At 39.9% G+C, this 21,886-nt stretch overlaps 1 protein-coding gene across 2 annotated transcripts in view; it reads right to left on the bottom strand.

Moving 5' to 3' along the window:
• The window catches only part of ECEL1 (endothelin converting enzyme like 1), a 2,857,191-nt gene that overhangs the window by 647,333 nt on the left and 2,187,972 nt on the right, over positions 1 to 21,886 (bottom strand). The gene's annotated exons all lie outside the window — the stretch shown is intronic.

The following is a 21,886-nucleotide window of genomic DNA, read 5'->3' as shown; positions in this document are numbered from 1 at the left end:
ATTCGTTAAACTGAAGTAATCTATTAGGGTGATAGGAACAGAGAATAGGAGCAAATGCAGAGCAGTCATTTGCTTTGTGAATAATGTTATATGTGGACATAAGCTGCATGTAATCTAAGTGGTGATGCAGTCTGAGCCAGTTCAATGCCTTAATGCAATGGTGGATGTGGTATTGTTTGTTTGTGGCAAATTTTGCAGTCGTATTTGGTGTTGTTGCAAATGAAGTGTTTATTATGCCTGCAGATCATTCCTAATTTTTGGTAAGTCTTTTTCATTCTTTTGAGCATGCATGTCAGAATTAAGGTTATGATCTATAATCACTCCAAGATGTTTTGTATAGGAGACAACTGTAATTAAAGTTTTGTTTAGTGAAAAGACTTTGAAATTTCTTTGTCAGGCATGTGTGTGATCTGGAGAAAAATGAAAGTAACTTTTTTAGAGCTGAGTAGAAGCTGGGAATTATGGAGGCATTTCTAAAAAGAGGAAAATGCTTCTTGTATAGTATGGAGGTGTTGAGGCAAGCTATTAGATGCACGTGTAAGTGTGGGCTCATTAGCATATCATATAAAACAGGCTGGACCTACAGAGGTATACAGGTCATTGATAAAGCTAATAAAGAGGAAGGGACCAAGAATAGAGGGGTGGGGTACAACAGTGTGGGGTGGGGTGGGGTGGGGAGCACTGAACAAGTGCCGCTCGCTTCATATAAGGATGTCTTCTCAAATGTTCCCTAAGTTTATTGTGGTCTGGCTTCCCTAACAAATTAGCTATCTCTCTCTCACTTCACCCCAACTTAAAATTGAGGACGTAAAGTTATTAATGATTTTAGCTCATGATGATGATTGAGGATGAAAATTTGACTTTCTTTTAGTGGGTTTATGAGCACTGTTATTGTTGATAACCTATTACGTTTTGCACTGTTATCTAACTGAATGTCTGCCGAGGGTTACCTGGATTGCAAAATATCTTTTTTTTGTCCTTACAGATACATGTTTACTAAGCATTTATTTGCTAGCTGCACAAATGAGATACTTATGCAGCATTGTTTTGCTTTAGTCAGTTTAGAAGTACTGCATAAACTTATTCACAACTTTGCTCACAGAAACTTTGATTGAAGTGTTACTGTTTTTTTTTCTGCTAGTAATTCTTATCCGACACTATTATATAAATTGATGCCCTGATTATAAGATACTTAGATAGTTGAAATCCTGGGGGTACTAATTTAAAGATATATGAGTCAGTTTACCATACTGTTTTACAATATATGATCTTAGGATGCATATTAGATCAATATGTATACAATTCATTCAATATTGCTTGTAGCGTTCTTTACAAATCCACCAAATGGCATCCTGTGTGACTCCACTCAACCTACTATTGGATCTTGTAACTTGCCACAGGTTAACATTAATATAAGCTTGTTTGGCAGATGCCGGAGCAATGTGCAGAAGGCAGAAATACTAAAATTAGCTGAATGCTGCAAGGAACAAAACATATAGTGAACACTGTTAGTTCTAATGAGTTAATGTTATCTAAATTAATTATTAATCGATTGGATGTTTTAGTAATCATTTCCTAGTTCAGAATCTAGTCCATTAACTTAATTTAGTTAAGTAATTATAAAATGAATTTTAGTATTTCTCATGGCTTACCTTCCTTTTCTTACAATAAGTAAAACTCATGTTATTTAATCTGAACAGCAAGCTGCAATTTTCATAACAATTAGTAAGATGCATTCTTTAAACTAAATGACTTAATTGTTGGCCATCCTGAGTAGTGCACAGACTTGCTAGTTCTTCTTAAAAGGTACAAATATCCACTGACGTCTGCTGCTAATTAATATCATCTTTAGCTTTCCACTACATCCCTACCTGCCAGATTGTTGGAATTATTATAAGGAGCACAGCTGTAGTAACATAAAGGAACCCTCTCTAATCACAGACCTCCACACATCCCGAATAAGAACTAGAAACATCACCAATACTGGGAAAGTGCCTCTTTTCTTAGTTACTGTTCTGTCAGTGATTGAGCTGCTATCAGTACTACTCGACACACTTTTCCCTCATTGTCCTCAATTGCTGGTTGAATCCTGCTTGCCCTATCCCCTGTTGTTAATCTGATGGGCAGTGCATGCATGTAATGTTGGGAAGAAGGCTAACTCTAACATAATAACCTTCCTAGGATAAAGTACAATTGATCATTAGAGTGAGGCTGTACAACTTTAGGGCCTATAAAAAGGGATAATTTCCCCACATATTTCAACAGTCCATGAATCACAGATTCTCTAGTGATTTGTTTTAAAATATTAGTGTAGTTTTGTTAACATTAAACAATACTAAATTGAGATTTTGCTCCTGACTAACCACTGAAATCCTTTTCTAGATCAGAGATTGTTTTGCAGGCCTTGCTGAATGGGGGACTATCCCTTCTACTCAGCTATTCCCAGTGAGGCTTTGCTTCATTCTCCATCCTACCCATTTATGCTTCTGTTACTATCCCTTCTGAACTCCTATCAGCACACAAGACTTACATCATTCCGACCTACAACTTACTTAATCACCGCCTCCCCCATCTTATAGACATTCTTACAGCTTGCTTATCACCAGTCTCTCATTCTCCTCTGGGATTTTACCAGCCTCCTCCTTCTGTCCTATCACAATTCCTTCTTTCTCTCTCTCCTTTGGGACTCTACCCTCAGTGCCTAACCCTCCAGACAGCCTGATCAGCAGCTAGGATCCTAGCTCTCTAGCTATCCTTCCAACAGCCTAGAGGGCAGCTAGATTATAACCACTTCACCCTGGAGTTATCTTGGCATTATAGCCAGTGGATAGGCTACAAATAGCTAGTAGATAGGTTACAAACTCTCTTTAACACATTTCCAGGCCTTCCAGCTCTCTTGTTACATTTCTAATGGCCTACAGAACACCTACATTAAGATCTCCCCACCTTTCACTACTTTTATGGCACTTCCAATAGTTACAACATCTTAACCTAGTTATATCAGACTTACCATACTATGGCACTCTGCTAATTATTACTATCTACTACCTAATTTTCAATTAACTAGCTATACGAACTGCACACATCTAGCACTCATTTATACCATGTTTAAAATGTTCATCACTCTACCACACTTTCACACATAAATAACCTAGAAACATCAAAAATCTGGACAAAGGCCCATGAAAAATAAGTACAAATCTGTACGCCAATTAACATAAAATTTGCATACACAATTATGTAACCCCACCCATTCTGGTGGAATTGTGGAATATCAACTTTCAAACACAAACTGAAGAATAGCCAACCAAAATATGACCTCCCAGACCCTGTAGTAAATGGTAACCATTTTTTTAAATGTGTAGCAATGATGTTCACTGGGAAGGGAGAAGATGATGAACCTTAGGATTTTGTTTTTGGTGACATGCAGTGGGTGGGTTTTGTGGTAAAAGTAGGGCATTTAATGATAGGCAATATTCTAAACTTAGCAAAAGAATATTATAGTTTGCTAAGTCATTCTCCATGGCCTACTGATCAGTGGCATAGCTAGAGTTTGTGCTGCCCAGGGCTGTCTTTGAGTTTGCTGCCTTCCCCCTCACAAAATTATGCCACCCTCCCCCCCGCAGCCATTCCAATGTCCCATTACTTGGCTATTTCACCTCATATACCATAAACACTGTAATGTGCATACTGCTTTACTTCTACAATGATTATTTGAATTTCATTTAAAACTTTTATTTTACATTTTAAAGCACAAACACTAATATACATCTGCCACCCCCCCCCCCTCATTTTCTGCCTTGTTTTCAGATGATATAACCGGTTTTTATAGCTTGTGTGTTGCTTAACTCCAGATTCCCTTAATTTGACCAGTTAATAACAGCCTGCATTTAAATTGGAACCTGTGCACTGAGAGAGAGCCTTACAAGACTATCTGCAAATATATAGAGCTGAGTATATTTTTCTGTATTATTCTGTATTATAGAGCTAAATTGTTGCTTAGATATCTGTTGTCTTACTGTTCTGCAAATATACAGAGATCAGTATATATTTTTCTGGTTTTATAATTTGCACTGTGATTCCTCACATCTCTGTTGAAACTGTCTTCCCATCCCCCCTCCCTGTTCTTCGTTGTAGTTTAAATTTGGTGGCTTTTGCAGTGCCCGCCCCACTGTAGATTTGATCTAGGACACTCCCCCAGTCCCATCTTTTTACCGCATTCTACCTAATAAACCCTTTCTGCACCTGCTTTTTGTCCTTTTTAATTTAATTACATTTTTTCAAACTGTGTGTGGACTAATACTGCAACATACTCAAGTGTGCCAGCTTGCACTGCATGTGAATTGTTTTACTACTGTTTTTGCTACTTTTCTAAAAAAAAAATTGTAAGCCTGTTTCATACCTTTCCTGTAATTAGTGTTCCAGATACAGATTTGCTGTATCCAGGACTGTTTGTAAGCTTCTCAGCCCTCTCAAGCCTTTCTGTGTTGGAGGGAAGCCTTCTAGCTTATCAATGGGAGTGGTAAGCATTAGGTAACCTGTCTACCACATAAGGAGTGATTCTGGCCCAGAATTTGTAGTTATTGACCATTTGGGCGGTCTTCTATCTCTCTCAACTTTCTGATTTGAAGGTCTGCATTTACACTTGTTTCTGTCCTGTAACTCCTGTGCCCATCTCATTTGCTCACTCAAAAAAAAAATAAAAATGTATCTGCTTTTACTGTATTTGTGTTTCTTCCTACTTTATTTTGCTTTTGTGTCATCTTAATATTACTCAATTGTATTTATTACTGCTTGGTGTAACTCATTCTAAGCCTTTTAGTTTAAGCACTTGGGCTTCAAACCAGTTGTTTTACATTAAGAAGGTTTGTGGTCTGCACTGTAGTGGCAGAACAGGTAGCTTACATCCTTCTAAGTTGGGAACTGCTGATTGAGGACTCAGTGTCTGTTATTCTAAAAGTGTATTAATTCTGGTTTAAGCACTTGGGCTTCAGGCCAGTTATTTTACATTAATAGGGTTCGTGGTCTGCACTCTTGTGGGAGGAGAGGCTGGACTCTGCCCTTCTGAGCTGGGAATTTCTGGTTAAAGGCTAACAGTGCCTGCATATTTGAACTGTTTCTTACTGAAATTGGTAAACCTTGTTTGCTGTAGCATAGACTAGATCCAGGCCTGCTGAATCTAGCTTTGTTTATATGCTTGTTGTTTGTTTGCTTGTTATTTCCCTGAAACGCTAATTCCACCTAAAACGCGGCTTTTCAGCGCTTCTGTGGATTCCTAGTGATATCTGCATTGCTTACTGTACTTATTTCCTTGTTTCACTTTGCATTTAAGTTACCTGTAACACATTGCATTTAAGTTACCTGGCACTTGCTCACTAAAGCAATTATATAAGTCAGCACTAAAAAATTAAAAGCACTACACCCTCACAAACTCCCCTTGAGTACCTTGTTCCCCATTGGCCCTTTTTTTCAATTATAAAGGAATTCCCAATTCTATTCTAGCATGTCCAAAGGTCAGTTGTCAATCTCCTCTCCGGTCCAGCTGGTGAATCTGGGAATCTTGAGGCAATGTTACAACTGCCTCATGTAAACAGACAACCCTCTCCTCCTCCAAACAAATTCCAACATATGTGAGAGATGCAACCATATAGCCAAACTGGAGGCTATGCTCTCTCAACTCAGTACTGGCGTAACCAGTCAGGAGTTGAAGGAAACCACACTCACTACAATTCCAGTCTCACATAGACCTACCACGACAGCAAACCACACACATAAACACACAAAAACATACTCGGAGACTCTAAATAAAAATCTGCCTAAGCAGCAGAGACCTCCAAAGCAGGGACCCAAGCAACCGCTACCCCAAGACAAAACACGTGCAACACACAGCTCACAAAGCCAGTGTGTCAAACAGTCACAGCCCTTAAGGCTAAACAACACACCTGATACACTTGTAATAGGTGACTCTATCATCAGGCACACTGACGTCCTGCTCACCAGGCTGAACAAGGAGAAGGTCACGGTGAGCTGCCTGTCAGGCGCTAGGATCCGCCACATAGCACAAGCACTCAGGTCACTCCAAAGCAAGTACAAATATGACTCGGTCATTGTCCATGCTGGTGAGAATGACCTGAGATGTACCTCCCTGGACTACATGAAAAGAGACATAGAGGAGCTCTCTGAGCATGTAGCCCAGGCCGGTATGACCCTGACCTTGAGTAGCATCTTACCCTCACCAAGAATGGTGCCACAATATGAAGACAAGATGATCAATTTCAACAATTGGCTTAAGTATTGGTGTCATTCAAAGGGGATCAAATGCCTGTCAGCCTGGGATGACATGCTCGACAAGCCACGATGCTTCACTAGGGACGGCTTGCACCTGTCACCCCTGGGCTTTCAGATATTGGCAAAGGCTCTTGCTTCCCCCATAGTGCCTTTTTTAGGCAAGGCTCAAAAGACAAACCCACCTCCATAGGTATCACAAGGGATAAGAAACTAAGAGTAATGCTGCTCAATGCCAGAAGTCTAAACCTCAAGATGCATGCACTCGAAACTCCCCTTAGCATGGAGAACATTGATATCTGTGCAGTAACAGAAACCTGGTTCAAGGCTCCCGAGAGCACTCCAGCACTACCAGGTTATACCTCATACCATGCTTTTCGGCCCCAGAACTTGGACCGAACCACAAAAGGAGGGGGAGTATCAATATTCGTCAAAGATACCCATACCTCCAGGTTGGTGGCACAGCACGAAGCATCAGAGACTATCCATGTGCAAGTAACAGTGGGTAAAACTGCCTTCCAGTTTATAGCTTGCTACAGACCACCCTCCCAAACCCAGGAACCCCACTCGGCCTTCCTGAGAACACTGGAAAATATGAAGGTCTCTCCAAACACCATTATATTGGGTGACTTCAACTACCCAAACATAGACTGGGAGCATTACTCTAGCTCCAACACCCTAGCCCAAAGGTTCCTAGAATTTATAAACTCAAATGCTATGGAACAACTTGTTACCACTCTCACAAGAGGGGAAAACATACTGGACCTGATCATCACCAACATGGTCCAAACCAGAAGTGTATCCCTCACTGGTAAGATCAGACCATAAACTAATCTCACTGGATATTCACATCCCAACCCCACCCCCTGCCCAGAAAACCACAGTGAAAAACTTCTCTAAAGCAAATTTCAGACTCCTCAAAACCAAGGTGGAATCCTTCAAAGCCCCCGAGCCTGTGGAAAATACGGCCCAGACCGCAGAATCCTTTATAAACGCATTCTATGAACACCTTCAGGAATGCATGGATCATGCAATCCCAAATAAAACCAAGACCCAATCCTCCAAAGGCAGGCGTCCTGTCCGGTGGACCCCAGCCATAAACAAACTATACAATAGAAGGAGGAAGCTACTACATGATAGAGCAAAATCCCAAAAAGGGAAGGCATCTCTGATCAGTATTAGCAAAAAACTACGGGCACTCATAAAATCGTCTAAGGCCAGCTTCGAGAGAAAAATTGCACAGGACACTAAGGATAATCACAAGGCTTTCTTTAGTTATGTTAGGAACCTGGGTGGGAATTCCCAGATATGCTCAGAATTAGTCCAAAATGACAAAAAATACATCGAACCCACAGACATTGCCAACATTCTAGCTGACAGGTTCAGCGCAAACTTCTCCCCTCCCACCAAAAGGGCAAATATCTATCCCAGCAGAGTGCTGCCCCTGACATCTCAGATGCTCAGGTAAGAGCTGCCCTCTCCAAAGCAAAAAACACAGCATCAATGGGACCAGACAGTGTCCCGGGCTGCGTCCTACATGAACTCCAAGAAGAGCTAAACCCAAACATAAAACTACTGTTCAATCTCAGCCTTACTACAGGATATGTACCCAAAGAGTGGCGTACAGCAACAGTGGTCCCTCTCCACAAAGGTGGCACCTCAACGGATCCTGGAAACTATCACCCCATAAGCCTGACTAGCTTGGTCTGCAAAGCTATGGAAAGGATCATCATGGACCTCATAAATAAAGATATTGGGGACCTACAGACACTGGATCCTACCCAGTTCGGCTTTGTTAAGGGCAGATCCTGCCTCTTAAACCTGGTCAATTTCTTTGGAGCAGTCACCAAGGCCATTGACAAGGGGAAGGTGGTCCATACAGCCTACCTGGACCTCGCAAAAGCCTTCGATACAATACCCCACTCCGGTATTATAGATAAGCTCGCCAGCTTAAATATAAACCCCTATGTCACTAGATGGGTTGCAAACTGGCTCAAGGACAGAACCACATGGTTAGAATTGCTGGAGCCATGTCAGACTCCAAACCAGTTACAAGTGGCATCCCACAAGCCTCAGTCCTGGGACCTCTCTTGTTCGGTATATATTTCTCGGATGTACAGGCCAACACGGAAGGACTGTGGCTGACCAAGTTCGCAGATGACTGCAAACTGGGCACCATAATCGACTCTCCAGCCGACACAAGCATCCTCCAAAACGGCCTCATAGAAACAGACAACTGGTGCCAGAGCCATGGCCTCAAGTTAAACGCCAAAAAGTGTATAGTCATCCCCTTTGGCAAAAACAAAGTGCCCACAAATTACACATAGGTGGTAATCCATTAAGTACAGAAGACGTAATTAGGGACCTGGGGACCCAAGTTGATAGCAATCTCTCATTTGACAACCACGTGGCCAAAGTGGTTAGAAAAACATTTTATATAGCCCACCTAATCATGAAGGGATTCACATCTAGATCAGGGGAGATCATCATGCCTCTTTACTCATCCCTCATCAGGCCCATAATTGAGTACAATGCCCCTTTTGGGATGTACCTTATCAGACACCTGCAGCAACTGGAAAGAACCCAAAGGTATCTCACCAGGAGGATCAAAGGGCTCAAACAGATGCCATATGCTGCCCGGTTAAAGAAACTCCAGCTCTACTCAGTGGCATACCGCCTGCTCAGAGGCGATCTGTGCCTGACGTATAAAGCCATGTCCAACCCGGAATTAATGGACATGCTGCACCTCAGAAAATCCAAATCCCATCGAGCTACGTGCTCGAGAGACCTCAGCACTGAAATAAATAGGACATGCTGGAGGGACAGATTCATAACCCAGAGGCTCCCTTCACTCTGGAATAAAATCCCAGTCCAGGTTAGGCAGAGTCCCTCATTGACTCTCTTCAAGAGGAATCTTGATGAGTGGATGGGAGATCATAGGCTTACCCCGGGTATCACTTCTGTGTCACTGTTAGACAGAGGCACAGTATACTAACCTCGAAAAAGGGCATAGAAAAATTAATTTAAAATGGGTGGTGAAAGCCAAACACACTCTGGCTAGGCTTATAAATGCCCTAGGGCAGATAGCCTAGTATGAACCTATGAACCTATGAACCTAAACAAAGCAATACAGTCTCACAATGAAAATAGACTTAGCATTAAAACTTCTCAGCCCTTGAAACTCACATTCATTGAAACTCATATTCAAAGAAAATGCATCTGGCCAGTGGCAGATAAAGATTACCTTTGGGCTGTTTTCAAATCATAGGTCCCTTGCACATGAAACATACATGTGTTCTTTGATACACCTTCCTGATTGCATTAAATTATATTCCTTGTATAATACAGCCCACTTGTTAGAGCAAGTTTTAAATTTATTGTTTTTATCATTTTTCCAGTAAGTATTGCAATGAAACAAAATGCATGAACCAATAATGACAAAACTGCCCAATTCAGAACATTTCCATTATAAAAGTCTACTGAAACTTCTACAACCCACCAGTATCAGGTAATGTGGATGATTTCTATAGCTACACATTTTCAATTTGTATTGCTTCTTCTAGTGCGATAAGTTTAGACAGGGTCATTTGACTAGTAAATGAAAGTTCAGTAAACAAAACAAAGATAGACTGATAAACTATATGTCTCCTAACTGCCCACAACATATTTTTGCTGTCTCTTGCAGTTGATATGGTATTCCCCCACCAGAGCTTTAATAAGTGACTCCTATTCACTACCCCCAAACTACCATTAAAATGCCATATAACACCATGTGTGAGGCATTGAATATCACTGAATGTGTCCCTAGAATGCACAAGATATGTTCCCAGTGCCTTGGCACATCTACTAGGGCTTCCTTGAATGTCTGGGGGTATGGATTATTTTCAATGCCTGTGATGTGTTATGTTAGAGCCTTCAAAATATTGTGACTATGGTATGCTGCACACACCTTTTTTAGTCCCTGGGATGTGATGCCATCTCCCACCAAAATAGAGGACATTGTTAACTGTACATATAAATGTGCTGATTACAACAGTGTGTGATGCTACAGACCTCAGGACAGGCAGATGATCTACATCCTCATTAAGCTGCCAAATGAATGACTCCTCATCTACCCAGACCTCATGATAGTGCTGCATAGCATTGTCTGAAGTGTTGTTCAACAAATTCACAACCTCCAGCAGACTGTCCTTGGATTACAGTCCTACCTGTTTGTTAATTCAACCCCAATCCTGCCTGCATCTCAGCAGTTATGTCAAACCTGAGATGCTGACATGTGTATTTGCAGATTTGAGCCTGTCTGTTCTGACAAAATGGAACCACATATAATGGCAAAATGCACGTGGCAACACTTCCTATAGGAATGCTATATGTCCCACCTGTACAGTCACAGTCTCCTCAGTATTTATGACTGTTTCTTTAGCTTGTCTGGTAGGTGCCTCCCCGACCAGATGTGAGACAGACAGTGCCATTGTGTCCCCAGATTGTGACTTTTCACAAGCTAAGTTGGTATCATCATTGGATGACCCTGCATAGCCAATATCAGCCCTATGTTCGGCCTCAGAATCTTGCTCATCTTCACTAACACTGGTGAATGTAAAGTAAACAGAGCATCATAGTGAACCAAAAGAGATATGCTATTGGAGTAACCATTTCTAATGGATTATGATGGTCATGCAGGAAATGAAACTGTGCATAAACTTATCTTCAGTGATGGTAGAAATGTGTTACACACCTGCAGGTCCTTTGTATTGAACTATAGGAAATGGAACACTCTACTGTCATTTTGTTTATGAAAAATAAAGGAACATCTATATACATAGTTCTAACCTAGTCTATCATCCATGGAAACACAGAGCCACAGCTGGCTCATTTGACATAGGCATAACACATTGAGTAAAACATTTGTGTATTTGCAGTGGAGTCAAACAACATATTAAATGAGACTGAGAAAATGGACTGGCACTTTTGCATAGTGAAACATCCTTCATGTACAAGAAGCTAAATGGAGTGGCATAGCTGTGTTTCTAATGCTTAGTCAAACACTTTGCTTGTGCTGTGCTGACGAGGTCATAACAAGGCCAAAACAGGCATATCCACAGCTAGTGGGGTTTGGCTTTATTGGCCTGAAATTGTCCAGTAAAACAACGAAACAAGATATGGGCATTCAGAATCGCCAATTAGCTGAAACACCTGATGTTCATAAGGCTCATTTGCATATATTCCATGTGCCTCTGATATAAGAGGTTTGGGAGGTCACTTATTGGAAGTTCTAACTTTGTTGGAGTTTTCATTTTGTTTTTACTGATTGGTTTTTCAATGACCTTCTCACTCATTGTTTTAGTTTGTTGTTTGGGATATTTTTGCAGTGACCCTAATGATAATGGACATCAGCTGGGTATAACAGCCCTGTGTTTTTAATGCTTATTCAAACTCTTTGCTTGTGCTGTGCTGACGAGGTCATAACAAGTCCAAAACATGCATATCCACAGCTAGTGGGGTTTGGCTTTATTGGCCTGAAATTGTCCAGTAAAATGACGAAACAAGTCATGGGCATTCAGAATCACCAATTAGCTGAAACACTTGATGTTTATAAGGCTCATTTGCATATATCCCATATGCCTCTGATACAAGAGCTTTGGGAGGTCACTTATTGGAAGTTCTAGCTTTGTTGGAGTTTTCATTTTGTTTTTACCTGTCTTATATACCATTCTTCTATCTGTAAAGTCTCAGTACAAAGCTTGTAAAGTTCATGTTTTTGAATATCAATACAAATTTTATTATATGGACTATTATGCTATGTATTCACTGAAACTAAGTTATAAAATTTGTTACTGTAAATACTGATTACATTAAATACGATACCTTGGAGCTTTTCTCCCCAGCCCTCAGCTGAAAAAGGGCACCTGTGCCAGTCGAACTTTCCCGGTAAACAAATGTCAATAAAAAAATAAATAAATAACTATCCCTCACTATAGTGGCTCTGCTCATCTCAGTACTATGCAGCTAACTGCCACTTTAGATATGCCGGGAGTATAATACTGTATGAGTACTGTAAGCTTTCCTCAGAGCAGCTACAAAATACCACAGACTAAGTGACAGCATCAAAAAGGGGTTTTGCTGCAACTCAAGAAAAAAAGGCTACAAGCTAGAGATCCTGCAGGAATATGGTCTTGCCTCTAACTTATATATTATATATTTTATCCTTAACATATGTATTATAAAACAGAGTGTTAATGGATCCACACCAGTTGTTAGCTTAGCAAATCACATGACTACCAATCAGTATCATTGCTGTTGACATACACATGCAAAGCTGTCTCATCCTGCCCCCAGAGCCACTCCCTGATCTAGGGCTCCTAAACATCAGTGAGGAAAAAAATGTCTGCGATCTAGGGACTCGCTAGTACTCCAAAATGCAGGAGCCAATCAGCCAGCTAGGTCCTGCTTCTGCTTCCCACTATCATCCCACCCCCTCCTCAAGACAGGAGTAATTTAAAAAAAGAAAAGGAGAAGGTCTGCAGTCTAGTGCCTGGTGTTCCTGAAATGCTGGAGCCAATCAAGTACCACTTCCATTTGGTTTAAACCCTAACAAACTGCTTGCTGTATTTGTAGCAACCAGCTCCTACAGTTTGGACTGCACACAAAGTGCTACAGTGTTCAACTTCAAATGCAAATGCAATACCAGCATTTAAAAGACGGTATGCACTATTTGTAAAGAGGGGTTGGCATCACCGATTGGCCTTCCTAACACTTTGTACCTAGAGGGAGTTTGCCCCCTTCATCCCACCATAGCTATGCTACTGGCTTGAAATGCCTGTGTTATAAAGAACATTATCATGTTAATAATATTATCATATAAATGATGCTGCATGAAATGCCTGCCTTGTAAACAGCATATTATATAATCATTAAATGCCTGTTTTTGTAAAAGAAAATATTTATAAAGAACATATTCATCCAAAAATTGTCATATTCATGGAAATGGAATGCCTGTATTGTGAAGAATAAAATTCATGTAATTCTGTCATGAATATTTTGTCTTGCCTACAAAGGCCAGTCATGGCTGAAAGAGGTTTTCGTACCAGTTCACCTACCTGGTTAACTAATTAATACCAGACCTTTTTATACATTGTAAAAGATCAAAAGGGTTTGGAATTTTACAAGAAAATTATGGCAAAGGGAAGGAATGAAGAAATTAACTTTAGTAACATATTGTAAGTGGAATAAGAAAAAAAAATGGTCAGAACAGATATTTTTTTATATGTGTATGGCACATGTGGAAAGCAAGATGCAAAGAATTATTGTATATTAAATGGAAACAAGAATAACATTCTGACTGTGGAAAAATGGTGGGAGAATTTAGATGTTGGTATTTTGTTTTCCTTTATGGAAATGTTATTTTATTTTCTAAACACTGCAGCTGTAGATTTTCTACTGTTTGATAAATATGAATCTGTACATCAACACATGCCCTAGGATTCAGAAAGAACCCCAGCACAGTTGGTAAAAGCTGCGTCAAAATGTGTCTTTTTACACAATGTGGAGATTTCAAATTCAGAGACATGATGGCAGAAGGAGGAAAGACTGCATTATCAGCTAATCTGCATTTCTCTGAATCATCCTTGACTACCACATTTGCAAATCAGAACTTTCCTGTGGTAGTTTACACTGGCGGCACATGTATCATGTTGGCACAGTAAACCCCATTTACTCTACCTCCCATATGTACCAACATACATACATATTGCCTGTGTCTGAACATCCTCAATGTTTATTTTCATGATTTGTCCCTTCCCTCATAAATCATGGATCCATATAGACTGTAAATAATGTCAGATGTTAGAGTTGTAATGCATGGATTGGTCGACCATTTGGGAACAAGTTAGGGCAGCCTTTCAGAGCTGCTGTTAAGCTGCTAGCAGGCTTCTGCTGCTGTGTTATGTGGATGAACTGTCACTTCAGGACTGTGGGTTCTCCTGTGGAAATCTCTGTGGCTCTTTTTTTTGTCTGTAGGTTTCTAACAGAATTAACGTTTGCAGCAATTGCCTTCATGCCAAGACTGTTTGGATCTTAGCACTTTTGGTTTTGAAGGGTCTGTGTCACTGCAACAGCTTGCAGCCATGGGACAAATAATTCCTATCTGTATATAGCACATCTTGTCATATTTATTGTCTCTGCCAGTTACACTTTTCAGGTTTGTTTGAATAGTGCTCAGGAAATACATAATTTAACAAACTGGCACAAAAACAATCCTTGTCCTCACCCTGACAAACCTACTCATGAAATTCCCTCTCTCTTTAACTCATTCTTTATAAATTCAATAGCCAGCATCATCACTAGCTTCCCTCATAGCAAAGAAAGCTAAAGTGACTCTACACTATAACCAAAAACCTCCTCCTCAAACCCCATCTCTACAAACACCACCTCCAGCCCTGCACCTACCCCCCATTCTACCCCCAACTTCACAATACATCCCATTTCTACCACAACCATTAAAAGACTACTCTTTAAGCTCAAACCCTGCCCTAACGCTGCTGACAATTTACCCCCAACATTTCTAAAGACTGCAGCCAAAAGCCATTGCATTCCCTATAAGCATCTTAATCAACAGATCCATCCAAGAATGTTATGTCCCCAAATTATAGAAAAAGCCTTCATTCTTCCTCTTCACAAAGGGGCAAAAAATGAATCTCCAATTTCTGTCCTATCCTGTCCTGTCCCCTATCTCGATGATCTTATATTCTCCTTCAGCTAATGCCCTATCTACTTCAGAACCACATCTTGTCTCCCACACAACATGGATTTAGACCTGGCCACAGTACTACAACTGGTCTTATTTATTTCCTGGATACAGAGCTCATGATAATGGGAAAATTGTATCTACCATATTCTTAGATCTTTCAAAGGCATTTGACAGTTTTCCACCCTTTGCTACTATCACAACTCTCCAACTTTGTACTCTCCACCATCACTCTCAACTTGTTCTTAAGCTATTTAAAAGACAGACAAAAGGTCATGAAATGGCAAAACTGTATCTCCTCCTATCTTCACACATCTACTGGAGTCATACCTCTCAACCTCTTAGAGCAAGAAATCTGGACAAAACCATTAAGAAAAGTGGGACCAAGGCCCACAAATAGGGACAATTTTTAAATATTGCTCTTACAAACTTAGAAAGTTTATAGAATAACAGATTTTGCATTAGCATGGATTTTCTGAAGTATATGAAGTCTGAAACTCAAATGTCTGTCATTATTTTATAACTTTCATCTTTAACAATTTGCCATTAAATCACCAGAAAACCACAAATCTATGAAAAACTGATCAAAAATATGAGGCAAAAATCTGAACATTCTGCAAAAATCTGTACAATTGAGAGGTATGACTGGAGTTCCGCAAGGCTCCATACTTGGTCTCCTCCTATTCAATATATTCATTAACAACTTCCACACATCTATGACCAATGGGGCCCTTATCCAATATGCAGATGGCTCTACCATCGCCTGCACAGCTGACTCTATCTTTGAACTCCAACTTCAAACCCAAACAGCCTTCTCTACCACTAAAGCTCAGATGCTTAAAAATCACCTAGCCCTTAACCCTAATAAATCCAAAATCATGCTTTTCACCCCCAAGAAGTCATCCCTATTGAACAAATCTATGTTTAATATCTACTCTCAAACTAAAGCACAAAAAGAAATTGTCAACCACACAAAACGTCTGGGAGTAACCACAGATGAACAACTAAAATTTAATATTCTACAACAAAACATAAAAAAAAAAAAAACATCTGAAACTTGCAATGCTCTACAGGGACAACCAGTTCTTTACCCCTCTTCCAGACAAACACTTGCATCTACTTATATTCTTCTTTCCCTAATATATGGCACCCCTCTACTTACCAACCTCCAAACCTCCATAAAAGCCAAATCTGAGACTTGTTATAATAAAATTGCAAAATTTGCAACAAATTCCAAAAACTCCGCCCATCACTTTACTGCTCTTCTCTCCCTAAAATGGCTGGAACTTCCAAACTACCTCAACTATCTGCAACCTACTACTGCTCACCAACTTATGTTTAAACTTTCTAACTGTCCTGCCCTTAGTTCTGTCTTCACATTTTACCTACCAAATAGGCCCCTTAGATCTGAGAATCAGCAGCTTCTTCAGGTTTACAAACCTAACCTGCCACCAGGCCAACTTCTCTTCTCTTACACTTTAATCAAGAACTGGAATGCTCTTCCATTAGCTATCAGAACAATCCAAAATGCTGCCCACTTCAAAACTTCTCTCCACACTTACCTATCTTCCTCCTGGAACTGTTCCTGTACTCAGCCCCCCTGAATAGCTATCTCTAAAAACATACTCTCCCTCTACTTTCTATCTTGTGTTTTATCTATAAATCCTTTACGCAATACCATTGAACTGCTAAATGTACTCTTAACTTTGTAATAGAATTATTGTTAGAAAATGCTGTACTACTCTTGTGTATAATTTCATTTCTACTGAATGTGATTACAACTTTGTTATCCAATATTGTTAAACAATGCTATACTACCAATGTACATAATTTTATTTTAATTATACTTTTTATTGTACTGAGTAGTTTTTCTCCCAGGCCCTACACTGAAAACGGGTTCTGCATGGCTCAGTGGACTTTTCCAGTTAACAAACTGCAAATAAATAAATAAAAATAAATAAATAAATTGGAATGCTAAACACAATAAATCTCTCCTTCTTAGTGAACTGGGTGACACAAACAAGTTAAAAGTTACTACTAATACAAACATCACAAAAGCACTGCACTGCTTCTACTGTGCTTCAAAGCAAGTACTTCCCCAATAAGAACCAAATACCAAATAAATAAATATGGAGCACTGCATCACTCAGAATGGACTGAAAAAAAAAAAAAGATAGTTCTGTAGGTTTACACTGAGTTGTGCAAATGCTGTGGGAGGGTCAGGAAGATGTCTGAGAGATGGTGATGGAGCATTTTCTTCATTTTGGAAAAACAGTGGTCATTTGGGCTGGGTAGCACATACTATTTGACTATCCTGATTATAACTTGTATATGTTGATAGTGAACTCTACATGAGGAAGTCTTTCCTGGAAGTTATAAGTGCATTTTTTATCACTGTTGTATTTAATGTTAGAAACCTACTTGTAATGCAAGGCAGTAGCATCCAGTAGCATTTAGTATTTGGATCTGCAATGACATTAACAGATCACATCTAGAGGAGATCCTTCCATGTATTGTACATATGGCAATGTATACATGTAGGGGACGTGTGTTAGATACAGGCCTTCCATGTATTGTATAGATGGTAATGTATACATGTAGGGGACGTGTGTTAGATACAGGCCTTCCATGTATTGTATATATGGTAATGTATACATGTAGGGGACGTGTGATAGATACGGGCCTTCCATGTATTGTATATATGGTAATGTATACATGTAGGGGACGTGTGATAGATACAGGCCTTCCATGTATTGTATATATGGTAATGTATACATGTAGGGGACGTGTGTTAGATACAGGCCTTCCATGTATTGTATATATGGTAATGTATACATGTAGGGGACGTGTGATAGATACGGGCCTTCCATGTATTGTATATATGGTAATGTATACATGTAGGGGACGTATGTCAGATACAGGGTGCCACATGCAGGATAAACGGGCACAGCAACCTGTAAAAATGTTAATTTTATATATCTACCATCCTGTTGTTAAGTATGGTTACATCAAGGATGCATTATCAGGGGAAGAGGAAACTGCACTTGCATCAATTCTACGGTTTCTACATCTGATACTCAGTACATTGGACGTCAATTATATAGCCATCAATAACACACAAAAGGTGCATTCTATTGGTCCACAGACCTCTCTGTGAAGAAGTACTTTCACAGGCCTAAACAGTAGTTAATCCCTACAGTCTATAACTGGTACACCTTCTGTCTTTCCTGTTCAGTATGACCCATTCATGAATCCCTAACATGATCTTGCCCACCAATATCATGCCCCTGGTCTCTTCTGGTCTCAAGAAAGAGGTATTTTGGTTCCTGTAGTCTCTAAAAAAATCCTTTCCCCTCCATTCCTCATCTATCTGATAGCTTTCTTCAATTTTCCCATACATCCATCTGGTGGCTTTTGTCCAGACTACTCTTATTAGCCTGATGTCCCTATTCTTAATGTACTCCAGAACGGCACACTTTATTCAAAGTGTGGACTGATGTGAGCCTGGTAAAAGCAAAAGCAGTACCTGGTTGCTTTTGAGTCTAACCTGCCACCTACCCACCTTTGGGTACATGCCAGCATTGTGTTTGCTGTTGGCAGTACTTTTACTCTGCACTTGTCGGTTCAGATCAGGTATATCAAACACCTCCAGATACTTTTTCCGGATTAGTAGCCAACAGTTTTTGCTTCCCTGGCTGATGCTTTTTAACAGTGTTATTTTGATTCAAATGCAGTACTTTGCATTTGTTTGCAATGAACCTCAAGTGTCATCTTCAGCTTATTTGGTAACTAAGCCTTTCCTTAGATTCTCCCACCACTCCCGAGTGCTTCACCTATTTTTGTATCAAAGCAAAAAGTTGGTTCTATTATGTTTCCCCTTAATTATGTTTGAAATAAACACACCAAAAAGAACTTAGTGGTTCTCCACCAGTTAGTTTGTTTACTTCTGATAAACTTCTCTTTCAGTACAGCCCCCAGAACTCTTCAGTTACATAGCAATTCAGTTCTTGTTCCTAGCCCTATCAGAAGCTGTTTCCTATTGGCCACCTGTGAGTGACTGGCTTTGGCGAAGTTCTAGCAAGCCAAATCTACTGGTATTCCTCTATTAATTTCTCTTATCTCAACCACAAAGCTGGATTAGGTATAGCTAACTTCTTCAGGCCATGAAATCATGTTGGTTGTGCTGACTCACTAGTGCAATGCATGAATGTGGTAGTAGGGATGGTAAGGCAGCACACAGAAGGGCTGACTGACTAGAGCAGTGCATGAATGTGGTAGTAGGGATGGTAAGGCAGCACACAGAAGGGCTGACTGACTAGTGCAGTGCATGAATGTGGCAGTAGGGACGGTAAGGCAGCACACAGAAGGGCTGAATGACTAGTGCAATGCATGAATGTGGTAGTAGGGACGGTAAGGCAGTACACAGAAGTGCTGACTCACTAGTGCAGTGCATGAATGTGGTAGTAGGGACGGTAAGGCAGCACACAGAAGGGCTGAATGACTAGTGCAGTGCATGGATGTGGTAGTAGGGATGGTAAGGCAGCACACAGAAGGGTTTACTCACTAGTGCAATGCATGAATGTGGTAGTAGGGATGGTAAGGTAGCACACAGAAGAGTTTACTCACTAGTGCAATGCATGAATGTGGTAGTAGTGATGTTAAGGCAGCACACAGAAGATGACTACGCTTTAATTACTATTTTGCTTTGTTTTGGAACATTTGTAGTTTGAAGTGCATACAACATGAAAGCATATACCATCTGGTGATCCTGAATGTAGTTAGAGTTTATACTCGGGGACCAGACACCCTGACTATCAGTAAAGGGTATTTTTTTGGTTTGGGGTGGCAAATTATCAGACTCAGATGGAGAAGATCCTTTTTTATTAATGATGCTCACTCAAGTAATTATATGATATTTAGTATCCAGGATATGCCTTTGTGTTGCACTTTATTACAGAACTCAAGGTGTGGTTAGGTGCATGGACAATATGGAAATGTTGTGGTTAGATGGAGGAGGAGAATTACACTGGGCAGAGGGGGAGTATTTATATATTCCATTAGTCCCCTTCAGAACTCCATTCTGTGAAGGATTTCTATTGCTGGTCAGCACTGATCAGCAACAAAACAGTCATGCTGACTGATGTGCTAGAATGAGACGAACTTCAAAAGTACTAAGACACTCCTTGGTCTTTATGGACACCTCATCATTTTGAAGCTTGACCTCTTATGGTATTGGGAATGTCATCAAAGACATTTGATTGCATTAACACTGGGTCTTCTTCACCAATCATTAGTGATGAGCCCTGAACGAGGTTTCTTAATGGACACTCGCAGGTTTAGTACAGGGATAAGTAGAGCCTTAGTGCTGAGAGATATCTGTGTATGATTTTATTATTTATTTATTTTACATTTGTTTACCAGGAAAGTCTGACTGGACATTGGTCCTTTTTCAGCAGAGACCCGGGGAGAAAAGCTCCACAAATAACATTTACACACAGAATAATAGCATCATTATGAGATCACACAGTATACTACATTAGTGACAGGTAACATTAATTAACAAAGGACATGAACTTTTATAATAGCAGTAATAATTTTAAAGTATTAGTTTCAACAGAAAGTAGCTGTTACATTTTTGGAGCTGCCAATAATTACATCCAGGGCAAGTACAGGTAGATACATTTAACAGCGATGTAAAGTGGGAAGAAGTATACAGTGAAGGTATGAAAGATAAGGACACAAATATTAATAAGCAATGGATGACGGAGTGATAGAAAATTTACAGAGGTAAAGAGAGTGAGAGAAGGAGGGCCTCTAGTATTAACCTGGACTGTTGCAGTGCCATAGCCATGAGTTTATCAAATGTGATTTTAAGGACTTTTTAAATTCATGTGAGGAAATTATAGCAGTGATGACAGGGTGAAGTTTATTCCATTGTTTGGCTAGTGTGTTGGAGTAGAGGGATGAACCAGTGGCATTATTTTCTTTAGTTACTTTGAGGAGGAGTTTGTTAGTGGAGCACAGGTTTCTGGTACAGGAGTATGGACTTATCAGATTTTGTAGTGCTGTGGTTTTTTCGGGCTGATATACAATTTTCTGTGACAGGGCAAGTTGATTATAGAGAAGTAGGTGAGGAAGGTCAAACCAATTAAACTGTTTGAGAGCTAGACAGTGGTGTGATCTATAAGCACTGTTAGTAGCGAATTTGGCGATTTTATTATAGCAGGCTTCTAGTTTGCTATAAGTCAGATTTTCTAAGGTTGGTGAGAGGCATATAGTGGTGTAGAGATAAGATGTGTGCGTGCTATAGTGGCTCTAGCAGTGTTTGTTAAGAATGGCTTATTACTATACAGCAATCCTAGTTTTTTATGGACTTTCTTTATGGTGAGGGATTTATGGATATCGAATTTCGTTACAATCAATCACAACTCCAAGAAGCTTTGTGTGGGCAGCAGGAGCTATGGTAGTTTTGTTTTTGGATATGATGTTAAATGACAGGTCAGGATTGGTATGTTGTGTAGGCTGGAAGATGATAAGTTTTGTTTTGTTTGGGATGAGTATTAGTTGGTGGTCAGTGAGCCAAAATTCGACAGAGAGAAAGGAAGCTTGAGTTTGATGGTGTAGTTTCTGTAAGGAAGAGGAAGATCACCAAAATGTTGCATGGATATACGATATGCAAGTCTCCAAAAGGAGATAGAAAGGAAGGAAGACAAACAAAAGTGAAATCTGACTTGCTGTACAGATTACCTACACATGTTTTTTTTTAATATTAGGCTCTCTGCTAAGCATGAAAGAGATGTAAAAAAATTGACTTTACATGCAATCAAATTCATATGTTTGCTTCACATTCTAACTTCA

This window comes from Protopterus annectens, chromosome 4.part1, assembly GCF_019279795.1.
Source record: "Protopterus annectens isolate FY-2018-M chromosome 4.part1, PAN1.0, whole genome shotgun sequence".
In the NCBI taxonomy this organism is placed as follows: domain Eukaryota; kingdom Metazoa; phylum Chordata; order Ceratodontiformes; family Protopteridae; genus Protopterus; species Protopterus annectens.
Note: the sequence above shows the minus strand (reverse complement) of the source record. Positions and strands in the feature narration are given on the sequence as shown.